This window comes from Micropterus salmoides, unplaced genomic scaffold (genome assembly GCF_014851395.1).
Source record: "Micropterus salmoides isolate LMB-PRFRI ecotype aquatic unplaced genomic scaffold, ASM1485139v1 Ms_hic_scaffold_11, whole genome shotgun sequence".
Lineage (NCBI taxonomy): Eukaryota > Metazoa > Chordata > Actinopteri > Centrarchiformes > Centrarchidae > Micropterus > Micropterus salmoides.
The window spans coordinates 10,233,121-10,247,850 of record NW_024040152.1 but is presented as its reverse complement, the minus strand read 5'-3'; positions in this window follow the sequence as shown (position 1 = coordinate 10,247,850).

Genomic DNA, 14,730 nt, shown 5'->3' with positions numbered 1-14,730 from the left:
CATTTTCTATTCCAGAAAATCCAGTCAATATTTACTAAATATTTAATTCATATTACCTTAAATTCAATATAGCATACAGAAAAGGCTGTGACTGAGTCGTTCTCTAATCTTAAGAGGGTAATGGTCGACTGAGTCAGTGTTGTGTCTCGTCCTTGACTCTTTGTTTCCTCCCTCCACCACATCACGTCTCATTTTTCACATTATCTCAAGTGGCTAGGCGCTAATCCTTTTAGCATTCCCTGCATAGTATGTTGAAGTGAGTTGCAGCAGGTTGTGTTTGTAGACAAGGAGGGCTGTGTGGCCTGATGCTATGTAGACCTGAGTCAGCTTTTGTTTCCACTTGCGCCATCGTACAATGTATTCAAATCTCAAGGGTGGGAAAAACTACAAGCATTTTATTTTATGCTGACAAGTCTCCCTAAACTGGAAGTCAGAGCTGGAATCTTAAAGTGAATATATCAGGTGACATTTGTTGGAAATGTTCCATTGTCAGTAAATTGGTGACTGACTTGCTTCAAGAAAAGTAAACAATTTGGGGAAATGTTTTTATTCTCTTTCTTGCTGAAAGTTGGATTATAAAATTAGCACCACTTCACAAAGTATACTGGTAGCAGGTAAACAGCTAGCCTACCAGCCCAGCCACTGTTCACCAAGAATCGTTACAGCATGTAACTCCCTGTAGAAACACAACATGTCATATTTATATTTCTGTTTGTGTACAGATTAAACAAACAAGCCATAACTTGTTAATTAGAGCCTGACATTGAAAGGCAGATTGGAGAAAGACTAGCTGTTTCACCCTGTTTCAAGTCTTCAAGTTAATCCTGGCTGACTCTCATGTCTGTAGCATAAAAAGTTCTGTAGCCAGCAGCCAGTTAGCTTAGCATTGCACAGAAACTGAAAACAGCTAGTGGGAAACAGCTAGCCTGGCTCTGTCCGAAGGTAACAAAACCCACCTACCAGCCCCTCTAAAGCTCACTATTTATATCTTGTTTATTTAATAAATAGCTTACAAAAAATGTAAAAAAACAAAAATTGGCTGTTTGTTGCCAGGCAAGTCGTGGGAACTACACAATGCTACTTTTCATAAAATGGCTAATTGTCATTGTTACACTTACATTTTTGTACAAATTACCTTAGAGGTGCTTGTTTCCTGATACCCTCTGTTCCAGAAGCTAATTGCTAACTCCATCTATAGTATTTACCATGCAAAAATGCAATGTGGCATCAATCTTTTAATTTTTTGGAAAGACAGTGAATTAGCTTCCAAACATATCAAACCCTTCCTTTCAGATATCCAAATTAGCTTTATTTATTCCCAGGGCTTACAGATGTGAATTACAAAATGTCTCCACATCCCAATACAATTACATGTGTGCTGTCAGGCTAAAAGTTGTTCCATTATTCACTGTCCATGGAGCAGCTCCAGGGTTTGTCTGAAGATGACTTCATCAGCTGTTCAGCTTGAGAACAGACTTAAAATTTACAAAGGAAAAAATATGTGATTTCTATTTTAGGAAGGACTTTCCCTTTAAAAAAGCCCAGAAGGACATTTAAGGATAAAAACGTCTGACATATGACGTAGATTCCCTGGGCTCTATTATGCAGACACTGAACAAAATTTTGCTAGCTGGTTGTTTTTTCAGATAGCCCAAAAGTCTTTAAGTTTCTAACAGCAACACATACAGTGTTATCTACACACACAAAGACACACACACATCCAATTTCTCTATCCCTTACCACACTTCCTTTTCCCTCTCTCTGTCTTTCCCAAAGCAGAACAAAACAATAGCCCTCCTGTGTGCCTGTGTCTATGTCAGTTAGTCTGACCGGAGGGCCCGCTGTGACATCCTGTTTTGGATTCATAGGACAAGGTTTAAACATATGGTCATGTTTTGGGTTTGGTCTTTCTTCTTCTGTCTGCCTGGAAATAAACAAGACAACAGCTGGCACTGTAGAGGACAATTCAGATCTTATTATTACAGGAATGATAGAGTTTAGGTTGGTCTAAAGTTCAGCTTATCGGGGGAAGTCGAGCTGGTGTACCTGTTTAAGACTTTAGTCTGCTTGCAAAAAATGCTTGGGTGGGATCCACCGCTGCTTTGATGCTGCTGATGTGGTTTTTCACTCACATTAAAAAACACCACAGGGGTCCAAAGACCTCCTGCTTTACACTTTGGCCCATCAGCAAATCCTGTAGAGCAAAGTTCTGACCCAATTACGACTTGACAAACTGGTTCGGAGTCTTTGCATCTCTTGGAACACAAAACTTCTGTTCTACTTTTCTCAGTAATTTAAAAACCCACAACTGTTTATAATTCACACAAGCATTTGTGGTTTACTTTATTCATTTTGTAAGAGTTTTGCTTAAAGGCCCTAGCTGCCATAACAGCATTACAGACTTAGAGGGCAACAAATGAAAATCTTATTCCTTTTTTGCCCAGAGTTTAAAACTCATTGTGGTCTTGAACGCTTCGGGCAGTTGTCACAACAAGAGATTGTTATATCGCACAGAAAGGCATAACATGAGCTTTGTTGGGGATAAAAACCTCCTGTCCTGCAGTTTGACAACAACTTGTCAAATACAACATTTCATGTCCGAGTGGCCTTTAACTGTGATGCATTTGTAGCCAGGATTTTTCCTCTCTGCTCTGAGAAGCAATAATATGTGTCAGGGTTAGCATGGGTTGTGAAGTGTGTCAAATCTGGCCTAGTTCTTCTGCGCCAGCAGCTTCAGCAGACTGTGGATGTCTACGCTTGAGAGAAGCTCAGTTCATGACTCAGGGACAGGCTGAACTTACACAAAGCTAGCACACAGGTCTGTAAGGTCTGCCAGGACAAGAATAAATCATGTTAGCAATTAGCAGCTGTTACCAAGGCATAGTTTCATCAGAGATGTGCTAGATATATCGAAAGCTACAAGCATCGGGGACTTTGTAGAAGCATAGGTGTGCTGTAACTGAAGATACTTGTGAGGACAAGAGCTGTGTACTACTGTACATACTTATTCTGACTGGACTATCTCAACATCAGAGATCATCTTAGAGTTTAGCTTGTCTTACAGAGGCACCTTGAATGAACAGGTTTAGGATAAGGCTAGTACAAGGCTGCAATAAGTGTTCAAGGTACCGAATCAAGAATGATAGAGAGAACCCAAACCTGACCCCACAGTCTGATTTGATACAGTCGCAGACTGACTCACGACTGAGAGACTAAAATAAAATCCTCATAACTGAGTCCAAGGAATGACTGGAATGATCCAAAACAGTATCAGTCAAATCAGTTATGTATTGGTGTTCCAAAACAGAGCAGCTGGTTCACATCTGGGAAAGCAACCTATCAGAGAATCAGTCAAAAAGGCATGATTACTGTGTTGTACCAGCCTATTGTCCTAACACAAAGCAATTTCAAAATCCAGTTTCACCATTTCAGTTACTGCCCCTTTCACTCTGAATGCCAAGCTTCTCCCTCCAAATGGCTGAAATCTTAAACCAACGTTGGCAGGACTTGCTGGGGGAAGGCGCTTTGGTGTACCCCCACCTCCGTAACAAAAACCATCCCTGAGCTGAAGGTATCCTATAGCTACGTTGGGTCATAAATCAGAGGAGTGGCCCTTTTCATTCCCCTCTCTCATGCGTGAACTCTGCTTCCAGGGGGGGTCAGGGAGATGGGCTGAGCCTCGGGCCTGTGGGAAACCTGACCAGGAGCTATGGACCCTCTTCAAATAACTATCTGACATCAGGAGAGACTAAAGCAGAACAACGGCAGGGCTGCCGGAGGGACTCTGGTTTAACCCCAATTGAAACTTACAGGAAGAGGAGACAAGTTTTATGTGTTCAGTGAGGTCAGTTGACCCTCATTGTAGAACAAAGGCACTACTGACTGCAGCTGGGTTGAACCGAAACTAAATATTGAACAGGTTTCTTTCAGGGAGTATTCCATCTATTGACATTTTCCTGGTTTAGGTGTTCCGTCGGTCACTTTAACCTTCACTACCTTGTGAACAAGTTCATGTTAGTATGAATACACATAGGCCTACACGGTCACAACTGCCACACAGATTGACAGTGAAACATAATGTTATCAAAAGGCAAAGCTGCCAGCTGTCTCCTCTCTCGTTGAACCACACTGGTAAGATACTTTCAGTTACTAATAACCAGTTAATCTCTGCAGCCTTCTTGACACTAACACGCTACTTGTCGGCAGCAAAGTCTAATAAGATCTTTCTGGCACATTTTTGTTCTTAAAACTAATCAAAGAAATGGATTAGACTCCCAGAAATAATTCTCACCTCTCCAGGTACTATTGTCTTTATATCATAGTTATTAGCAAATCTAGATTAATTATTGCCCTCCCATCTTTTATTTTAATAATAATTTGGTGTCCTGACTAAATCATTTAGTAATAGACATGGTCATCCTTCATATTCCATATTTGACTATGCAACATGTTTTAATATTTCTCTGTACATGTTGGAGAATAAATAAATCACCATATATTGTATTTCTAAGAGGATTGTTTCGCTTGTCTTTTAGTACTGGAATCTTAAAATTTTGAGCCAAAAAGCAACATATTGTCTGGAAATACATGTAATATATTCAACTCATGTTGGCTGTGAATACTATGCTTTGTACAGAGCTACCCAAGAACCATGTGTTTAACCCTTTTTTAACCCAAATTAGGTTTTGTAAGTAAGAATACTCATACTGAACTGAATTTCTTTAAGATAAATGTCTTAAACCCAATGTTCATCTCTACAATACATCTTTAGTGATGCCAGCTGTGAAAATCTAATAATGAAATTAGCAAAAGTAAGACACATTTATCATAAAACATGTCACATAAGTGCTAGATTCTGACTAATTCCATGTTATTATAGTGCTGTTTGCATGGTCACTGATATTATACAAAAAACGTGTTGGTACCAAGGTCTGCCCTATTATAAACCCATTAACATCTTTTGAGCAGTCACTACTGTACTGCACGCAAACGGGATTACCCAAAGACTTTCATTTGTTGTGACAGGAAAGAGAGAAATGAATGTTCTTGTTGTTGTGAGTGTAAGTCCAGTGTTTTGGATAGCTGGGATTGAGACTGTGTGGTCGACAGTTCAGCAGAGCTGGGACAAATAGTAGCTGCAAATAATCCTCAGTGTTTGTTTTCACCTGCTAGGAGTGCAGAATTAGCAGGGTTTACCACATGTTTTGCTATGAGAAAGAGGAACATTCTCACTGTAAAGTATATTAAATCAAAACCCAAACGCTGTAGCCTTCTAAAAAAAATGCATTGTACCCATTTGGTGAAAAATATAGATAAGTATTTAACAAGCGAATTATCCATGATCTTGGGGCAAATGTTTTAGTTCTCTCATGAATATCAGTGAAGATGCTGTGGAATTTACAGACCTGCAGAAGAAGGTTTTCATTTCAACCATTTGAAGCTTTTCATTCTCTGCAACCTTTATTCAAAAGACTACAGGAATACATTTATCAAAATTAAAGCCTGAAGAACTGTTCTTTTGGCAGTATAGCACAAAATAAGTTAGATTTGTGCCTCTTGCTGTCAAATATAGCATTGTGAGTACTAGCATAGTCTTAGTGATTCCCAGTTTATTAATTCAAAGTCATCCTCACTTTGAAGTTTGCAAGTGACTTTGAGAGCAGATATTCTGAGAGCAGATGTTCCTCTAAACAAGAAGTAAACATATTTATAATAAAACTCTGGAGATAAAAAAATCAGAAAATCAAAAATCCACAGTCAGCCACATGACATCTTTGACCAGCTAGTTGATGATGTTGGTTAACAGGGCGGCAAGCAGCGATCAAAGTCAACTTTCTTTTGGTTGCAAACCAGTATTTTAGCTGCAAGAATATTGGATCTGAAGTGACCTTTCATTCCTAATTAATGACAGTAATTGTAAGAAATTGTTTGTAAAGTTCAGGATTTTCAACAATGACCCATTTTGAATTTGTGTTTACTCACATAACATGTCTGAATGTTACAAAACTCTTGATCCTGATTCTTGATCATAATTGAAAAAAGGAAAATGTTACTTTTATCCAGTGTTGTTGTTTATTCCTTGCAAATTATCATGTGACTTATGGTGCATTTAACTGCAAATACTGCCTGATAGCTGCATAAGCAGGTGAGAGCTGATGACGATCTGCTTAAGGGCAAATCACTATGCAGGATTCAAGCTTTACGTGTGTGTCCAAATGTTCTACACTTATGCTGAATTAAGTTAAAAATGTATTATGTTTTATATCCAAATCCATCCTACATCTCTTGCAGTAACATTCTGCATTGATATCTTCACTGTGAAAGCAATTTAGGCCACAGGGTAGTGAGAAACCAGCCTAATCACACAGTCAGATCTATGTGGGAACAAGAAAACACCAGGTCGACAGCTGGCCTTCGCTTCACATCTGTATTCATGAAAACATTCACCTACACTTCTCCAGCTCTGATATTCAACCCCCAACGAGGGCACAGAGTTCATAACCTAAACTCCACGATACAGTCTCTTTACTGGTCACTTTATTGCACCCCTGTGGTTTTCGTTTATTCTCTTTCACTTTCAGTTCTTGATGTTTTTACCTCAACGGGGTAAAAGCGTCTCCTGGGATCATATGTTCACAATATGGCCTCGGTACAACCAATGACAGGCCCTTTCCTTTTCAGATGGCAGCTTTGATGTGTTCCACAGTCAGTTAAATTTGTTTGGGAAAATGTAAAAGACAAATCTTCAAACAGACTGCTTCCGCAGCACCTCCCCCTCCTCTCACAACGATCAGGATGCAATTATCTTCAGCAATACTGTATAACATAAGCAGATAAAGTTCACTTTAACAGAGGCTGGTACAATCACAGTGGATCAAGTTCCAAAAACCCTCAGTCCTACAACTCCCACAATGCAATTCAATAGCATCTTTTGCAAGATACCAACCTAAGTACTATCTTTCAAACTCTGTGTCCCCAGTTACAAAGAATTCAGCCACAAAAATTTGTGGACCATGTGTAAAAAGAGTCACAGTCATTGTTTTGTTTCCAATTTGCAGGACAGCAGAGCTTCAAAAGTATTTTTTATTTTTACAAAACATGTCAATATGGCCTTTCTGTGTAGAGTTTGTATGTTCTCTAAATAAATAAAATCAAATAAATAAACAACAGCACAGATTTTGAGATCAGCTACAGCGTAGACAGACTCCAGGCTCAGCTAATTTGTGCTTCTATGTCAAATATATGCTGTATGTTGTAGCCTCTGTGTAGCCACGTACTGTGGTCTGATGTGGTTTTAAAATAAAAATTAAGATGAGAAGAAAATTTGAATATCATGGAAAAGTGAAACTTTCATATATTTGAGATTCAATACACATTTTTTTGATTTAATCTTGATGGAAATCAAAAACCCATATCTATCTAATACAGAAATACTGACCAATATGAAAGTTCACTTTCTTAGACTTAAATTACAGAGCTGCACCTGTAAGTATGACTTAACAACAGGACTTGCAGTCCCTGCCAGTTTGTAAAGATTGTTATACCCCGGTCTTTGAAAGGAGCCTGATTGGGCTAGATGATGGTCAGGTGTGTGGAAACTGACTGCAGTCAGGTGAGGAACAGCCGCCAAAGCAGGAAGGCCGTAACGCCCACAGAAATCCACTGAGAGGGAGAAAAAAAAAGAGACAAGCGGACAGACAAAAAAAAAAACAAAACAACACCACACCAAGCACACCACATTCACCTAAAGGAAAAAAAAAATTACAAAAAGGACACACACTCCCACACCAGCTGTCACTAGCAGGAGTCACGGCAGGGAGATCATGACATATAATTACCAAGCTATTATTGGGCAATCGTTGCTTGGCTGAGTTATTTATCGAAGAGTCAGTTGCCAGCTGTTGATGCAGGGGACAGTTTACCACAACTCCCATGCATTATCACAGTAGGGGTGAAGCTGTGGGGTAGTGGAGAAGCTAGGGAACAAAATAGCTTAACAAATGCACCAGACCATTTATACAGGACACATGAGAACAAATGGGGACCTTGGACAGATATTCATGTGTCCCTCTCAGCTACATGCACATTAATTAGCTTGATCTCCACATGCATGAACCAAACAGGAGCAACATAAGTGACCAGCAGAACATGATGATATGTCCTCCCAGGGTCTGGCAGGCTCCACATGAAGAGAGTCTGTCTGCTGCTCTCCGCAGCCTCCATCATCATCAAAGCAGACCAGAGTGTTTGACCTCGCCCTCATCTCCACCACAGCTCTGGGGTTAGCCTTTCCTAATTTAACCCCATTCTGGTTGCCAGGACTAGGGAAGGCCCACCACTATGGCGCCATGCTGGGCAGGCCCTCCCCTGAGGATTCAGCCAATGACAGCCCTAAGGAGGATCCCCACCTGACATATTATCTTCTGTGGGATGTAATTGTAATGTACAGAAGAACGCCTGTCAAACTCCTGGGTCAAAAAATAACCCATAATAGGTTATTTTTGACCCAACTCCTGGGTTAAAAAGGGACCAACTAATTTCTGGGTTAATTCAACCCAGATACTGGGTTTGTTCTTTAGACACAGAAGTTGCGTCATATTAACTGCAATGTTGGGTTTTTCTTAACCCAACATGTGGGTCAGGTATTTAACCCAGAAGTTTGGTCAAAAACAATAACCCAATTTTCTGGGTTGAAATAACCCAGAAATTAGTTGGTCCCTTTTTAACCCAGGAGTTGGGTCAAAAATAACCTAACTTGGGTTACTATGCCAGTATGTCTTATTTCAGAAAATAAAACTTTGTTTTACATTATATCTGTCACAGTGTGGTGCAGGCCGAAGAAGAAGAGGAGTCCAAAGTTCCATTTAAAATATTTTACTAATCAAGTAACTACAAAAAAGGTACAGACAGGCAGGATGAACACACATTAAACAAGACTGCAAAGTAGAATGGCCAAAGACTGACTGAACTGAAGGAACTAAATACTAACACAGATGAACATTGATTAACAAAACACAGGTGGAACAGATGATGATGATGGTAATTAACTAAACACAGGTGATGCAGATGAACTAAATGACAGAAACCATGGAAACAGATGAGTGGCTGGAAAACAGAAGAAAGGAAGACATGTGACTAGGGGTGACTGTGACAATATTACACACTTCAAGCACTTTTACATTTTTATTGCATTAAATTAAACTATATAAAAAATTGAAAAATAAACAACTCTCAAACATTCTCTCTCAAACATTCAACAACATTCAATAACTGAATTGAACTTAAGGCTTAAAGTCTTCAAACACTGGTTGTGTCATGTCATATGTGACTTTACACGGACTTTAAACTAGTTAGATGTACATGGCAACCACAGAATTACCACGGCTAACGCTAGTCTCAATATAGCAATTAAGCCATGGTAATTGTTTTAGCAAGTGGTGCTGTACTAGCAATGGGGATATGGACACAGAAAAGTTACATCAACACTGAAAATACTCACTTACCTTGAATACACGACGAAGTTGCACCGAAGAAGCACAGGCCAAAACAGATCGAGCACGAAGCGATGGTTATTTCAAAGACTGTTGTGACAACAACTGCGGGGTGGTTGCTATACATTCATGCCAAAAAAGTTAACTTGAATTTGAGAGAGAGAAAGCCAACCCTATAACCCAGAACATGGGTTACTCTTTGAAAAATAACCCAGAAACCCAAACAACGTCTCGGGTTACGTATGTAACCCTTGTTCCCCGAGAAGGGGAACGAGACACTGCGTCGGTGACGACACTATGGGAACGCCTCTGGGCGTGGCAGGGCTGAAATCATGAATGAAACTACTCCAATCCTATTGGCGTTGCTAGAATGGTAGTGTGTGACGGCGTAACTGGAGGCGTATATAAGCACGGCGGCACACCGGACACATTAGCTCTTTGCTATGAAGCAAGGCACTCCAGGCGGGGCGAGGTGTGGCGGACCGACGCAGTGTCTCGTTCCCCTTCTCGGGGAACAAGTGTTACATACGTAACCCGAGACGTTCCCCTTCTAGGGAACTCGAACTGCGTCGGTGACACTATGGGAATGAGAATACCCACTATTCCACGCCTCCGCCTGCCCCCAGCGTGCAGCAACCTGTAGGCATGACTAGGAGGAGAGCACACGGGTGCCGGGTGCAGAAGGAAGGTCCAGACTATAAAACCGGATGAAAATGTGAGGAGTGGCCCAGCCAGCTGCCTCACACAAATCCTGGAGCGAAGCCCCTATGAGGAGGGCCCTAGAGTGGGTTTATTCATTATTTTTATTATTATTATTACTCAGGGGCCTGGCCCTCCGCCTGAGACAGCAGGTCCCTCCTCAGGGGGGACCTGCCGTGGCGGGCCCTCGTATAGAGATATTATGTCCGAGAACCACACTCGGGCCGGCCAAAACGGGGTTACCAGCAGTAGACTGACACCGTCCTGACGGACCCGCTCCAGAACCCTCCAGAAAAGCATACAGGTGCAGCCTCGGCCACGTCTGCACCATGGCATTCAGCCCTAGCGGGGCTGGGGGCGAGAGGGAGAACCACAAGGGACAGTGCGTAGTCTCTCGAGACACAAACAAGTCCATGTCTATGGGGCCGAACCTTTCGCATAATAACTCCACCACCTGGGGGTGGAGTCTCCATTCCCCGGGCCTCAGCCCCTGTCACGACAGCAGGTCTGCTCCCTGATTCTGGGTCCCAGGGACGTATGTCGCTCTGAGGGACAGCAGTCTCTGCTGGGACCACAGGAGGATCTGATGTGCCAGTTTGCATAATGGGCGCGAGCGCAGACCCCCCTGGTGATTCAAATAGGCCACCACCGCCGTGTTGTCGGTCCTGACAAGGACGTGGTGACTGCGGAGAGCGGCAGAAAACTCCTCAGAGCTCTGAAAACCGCCAACATTTCCAGGCAATTTATGTGCCAAGAGAAAGGAGCCTCTCGCAAAGCGGCCGTCCATGCACGCGCCCCACCCCGCGAGTGAGGCGTCTGTCGAAATAATTGTCCGGCGACATGACGCTCCCAACACGGGACCCTGGGACAAGAACCAAGGCTTCCTCCATACTGACAGGGAACGAAGGCACCTGCTCGTAACCCGTATCAGACAGAACGAATTTCCCCTCGGGGAGAATCCCTTGGATTTTAGCCACCACTGCAGGGCTATCATGTGCAGCAGGCCAGACGGGATTATGCTGGATGCTGCCGCCATGAGACCCAACACCGTCTGAAAGTGTTTCACAGTGATGGTGCGGCCTAGCTTCACTCTGGTCACCGATGACAAAATTGACCCGATGCGTGCAGGCGTCAGGTGGGCCCGCATCGTCGTCGAGTCCCACACCACCCCTAGGAACGTAGTCCGTTGGGCAGGCGTCAGCACGCTCTTCTTCGCGCTGAGCCACAGCCCCAAACGCTGAAGGTGGGCGAGGACGACATCTCGATGCCAAACCACTAACTCCCGAGACTGAGCCAAGATAAGCCAGTCATCGATGTAGTTTAATATGCGGATGCCCTGGAGCCTCAGCGGGGCCAGAGCTGCATCCATGCATTTGGTGAATGTGCGAGGAGAGAGTGCTAGGAATAACCCGATACTGGTACGCCCCTTTCTCCAGCAGAGAGCGAACTTCTTGTCCCAACACCTGGCTCTGTTGCACCGCAGTCCAGACCACCCTGTTGAATCTGGGGGGGCGGACCTGGAACTGCAGCCTGTAGCCCTCCATGACAGGACCCACGGGGAAATGTTGGCAAGGCTCCGCCAAGCTCCTGCGAAATCCGCCGGGCTGCAGAAAAGCTCATATAGGTTACTGCCGGCCCGCGGTTCCTGTCCCGCCTCTCATAGCTGGGCGCGGTCTGATGACGTCGGCCCGGCTCCCGGAAGTCATCCTCCATGATGCTAAGCACGTCCAGCTCCTCAGAATCAGACTGTGCAAGCCTCTCCAAACTCATACCTCGGGCGGGAGAAGCCGAGAATGGACTCCGGAACGGGGGAAGAGAGGAGGCAGAGTCAGCAGACGAGGAACGGGAAAAGCCTCGGCAGTCACCGATGCCCTCGGAGATGTAGCGCTGGGCGCCCAATGACTGAAGCCGCCGTGCCGCCTCAGCGACCACCGGGCGCGAGCCACGAGGAGAGCGCATCCGGCCGTCTTCGGAAAAAGAGCCGCACGGGACCTCAGCACCCTCAGGGGCAGGGCCTCGCAATGGCCGCAAGCAGCCCCCTCGAGAGCTGCCTGGGCATGCGGCCTCCCCAGAAGGAAACACACAGGGCGTGAGTGTCCCCAGCCGTGATGTAGCGCGGGCATGGAAAGACACACTGCCTGAACTGCTCACCAGCCATCTCCTCTGCTTCTCCTTCCAGGTAACTAGATCCTCTTGTGGTAGTCTCAAGCATGCCTGCTGAATAGCAAAGAGCTAATGTGTCCGGTGTGCCGGCGTGCTAATATACGCCTCCAGTTACGCCGTCACACGCTACCGTTCTAGCAACGCCAATAGGATTGGAGTAGTTTCATTCATGATTTCAGCCCTGCCACGCCCAGAGGCGTTCCCATAGTGTCGTCACCGACGCAGTTCGAGTTCCCTCGATGGGGAACCTAGGAATTGGGTCAAAATATTAGCCCTATAACCCAGAAAATGGTTACTCTATTAGAAAATAACCCGTAATTTTAACCCAACACAACTAACCCAGAAAATAGGTTGAAGAAATAACCCAGGAGTTTTTAGTATGTTTCACATGGGGTGGGTTGTCATTTATTCCCCCAGTTATGTCATGGATCATTTGATTTGTTTCAACGAAGTGTCACTTGTCAAGTGTCTCTGCAGTAACTGACACTGATTTTAGCCGTAAACCATAAACATAACTCCCATTTGTTTGATTGTTTTTCTGCACTGGAATATATAAAAACATTGTAACTTTTTACTATTAACTATTACTACTTTGCTTTACTTGGATATTTCTTGTAAGTAGTACTGAAAGCAGTAAGTGGAAAAACGAAAGATTGAGTAGCATCCTCTGCTATTTTAGAAAACACTAGAACAAAGCTTGTTACAAATAATGACTGTTAAAGTGAATGCAACTACATCTGAAAATGTTAGATTTTAAAAAATGACCAGCAATAATTGACAACACTTTTTTGGAAATAAGTAAGGGATATTGAATCTAATAAGAATAAACCCACTGAGGTAATCACTTCCGAAAGTAACTATCGACAAGGCTGATCACAACTGACAGATAAGAAACTTGAAAACAAATATCTGTCAACAAATTACATGTGAACTGCCTGTTGACCCAGTGAAGTCTAATGTGATAATGCAGTCTGTTTCCTTTAATTACATTCTTCAGTCCATCAGCATGAGCTCTCATGACTTATTGCCAAGATCCTGAATTACTGCGCAGGCCAGCGAGGAATGCAACTCCATGACGTACCTGCTGCAGAATATTTGAGTTATGTAAAGACAGTCTCTCTTTTTGTGTTTTTTATTCCCTTTAGCAGCCATGTACGGTAGATCTAGAGCTGTGTTTTTTACACTGAAGCAAACTTTACCCATTAACTTAGGAATAACAAACTGAAGCCTGAAGCAGACTTACTCATTAACAGTCGTGTGAATGATATAAGCAGCAGTCAAGATCACACATTGGCTGTGATGTTCAAATTTATGCTGAAGAAATCTAACAGAGACGCATGAACACATTTTCATTGAAACACAGGGAAGAGACTGCTCCCTTTTGTAAAGCATGTTGCTGCCCGAGGCACAGTACAGCGATACATTAAGCTTGGGAACATCTTCAAACTGCATGAGTGAATGCCACTGCTGAATTTGAATTGTATTGTCTAAAACATGATATGGTGCCTGTACCTGACACCCAGTTTTGGGACTGGGTCAGACATCTAATTTACCAGTTAGTGTGTTACTCACACAGATGTAAAGGTCCTTGAAAGGAACAACAGTCACTCCATTAACTCCAGAAGAGCTGAATTGAATTGAATTGAAAGGATTAGGCCTGCTGTAATATCCTCTCATTCCCCAAAAGGTGTCTCCACACACCTGCGCAGACAGACCAGACATGATGCTAGACAGAAACAAAGGTTTAACGTGTGATGAGAAGCTACAAGTAGACCAGCATTTTCATAAAATGATTTTCAGATTTACCATCAGACTTTTACTCCTTAAAATTATGTTTTTATGTTTTTTTGATTTTGTTTTCACCAAGAAATTGCTTGTGTCTAGGTTGAATTGGCTGACAATTGGGAAAACGAAGTGACATAACAAGACACAAATTTTAAGACAATATTTAACAGTTCAGAATAATTCTTATTTGACTCATAAAGACCAACTCCCCTTAACAGTCTTGTACCACAATTACTCTACCTCCTGACAACCTCCGTCAACTCCCTATCAAGTCTACTCCACGACATCTCCTCACCAACCACCTATACAGCCAGACAGACTGTGACACTCCAGATTCCCATGTCGGAAATAGAGATGGACAGAAGAACGACGACTCCAAAGAAAAGCAACATGCAAAGGAACGCAGGAATTTCTGTTGGGTGGGGGCAGCAAAAGAATGACCAGCCGAAGGAGAGACGGAGGGGCTTTAATGACATCTTGATGACAGGCTGGATGGGGGTATGCACGGCTCCTGCAGGAGCAGAGGAAGAGAAGGGTGTAAGACGAGCCATATGGACTTGTGTAGCTGTGAATAGATGGCTGCTCTCTTACG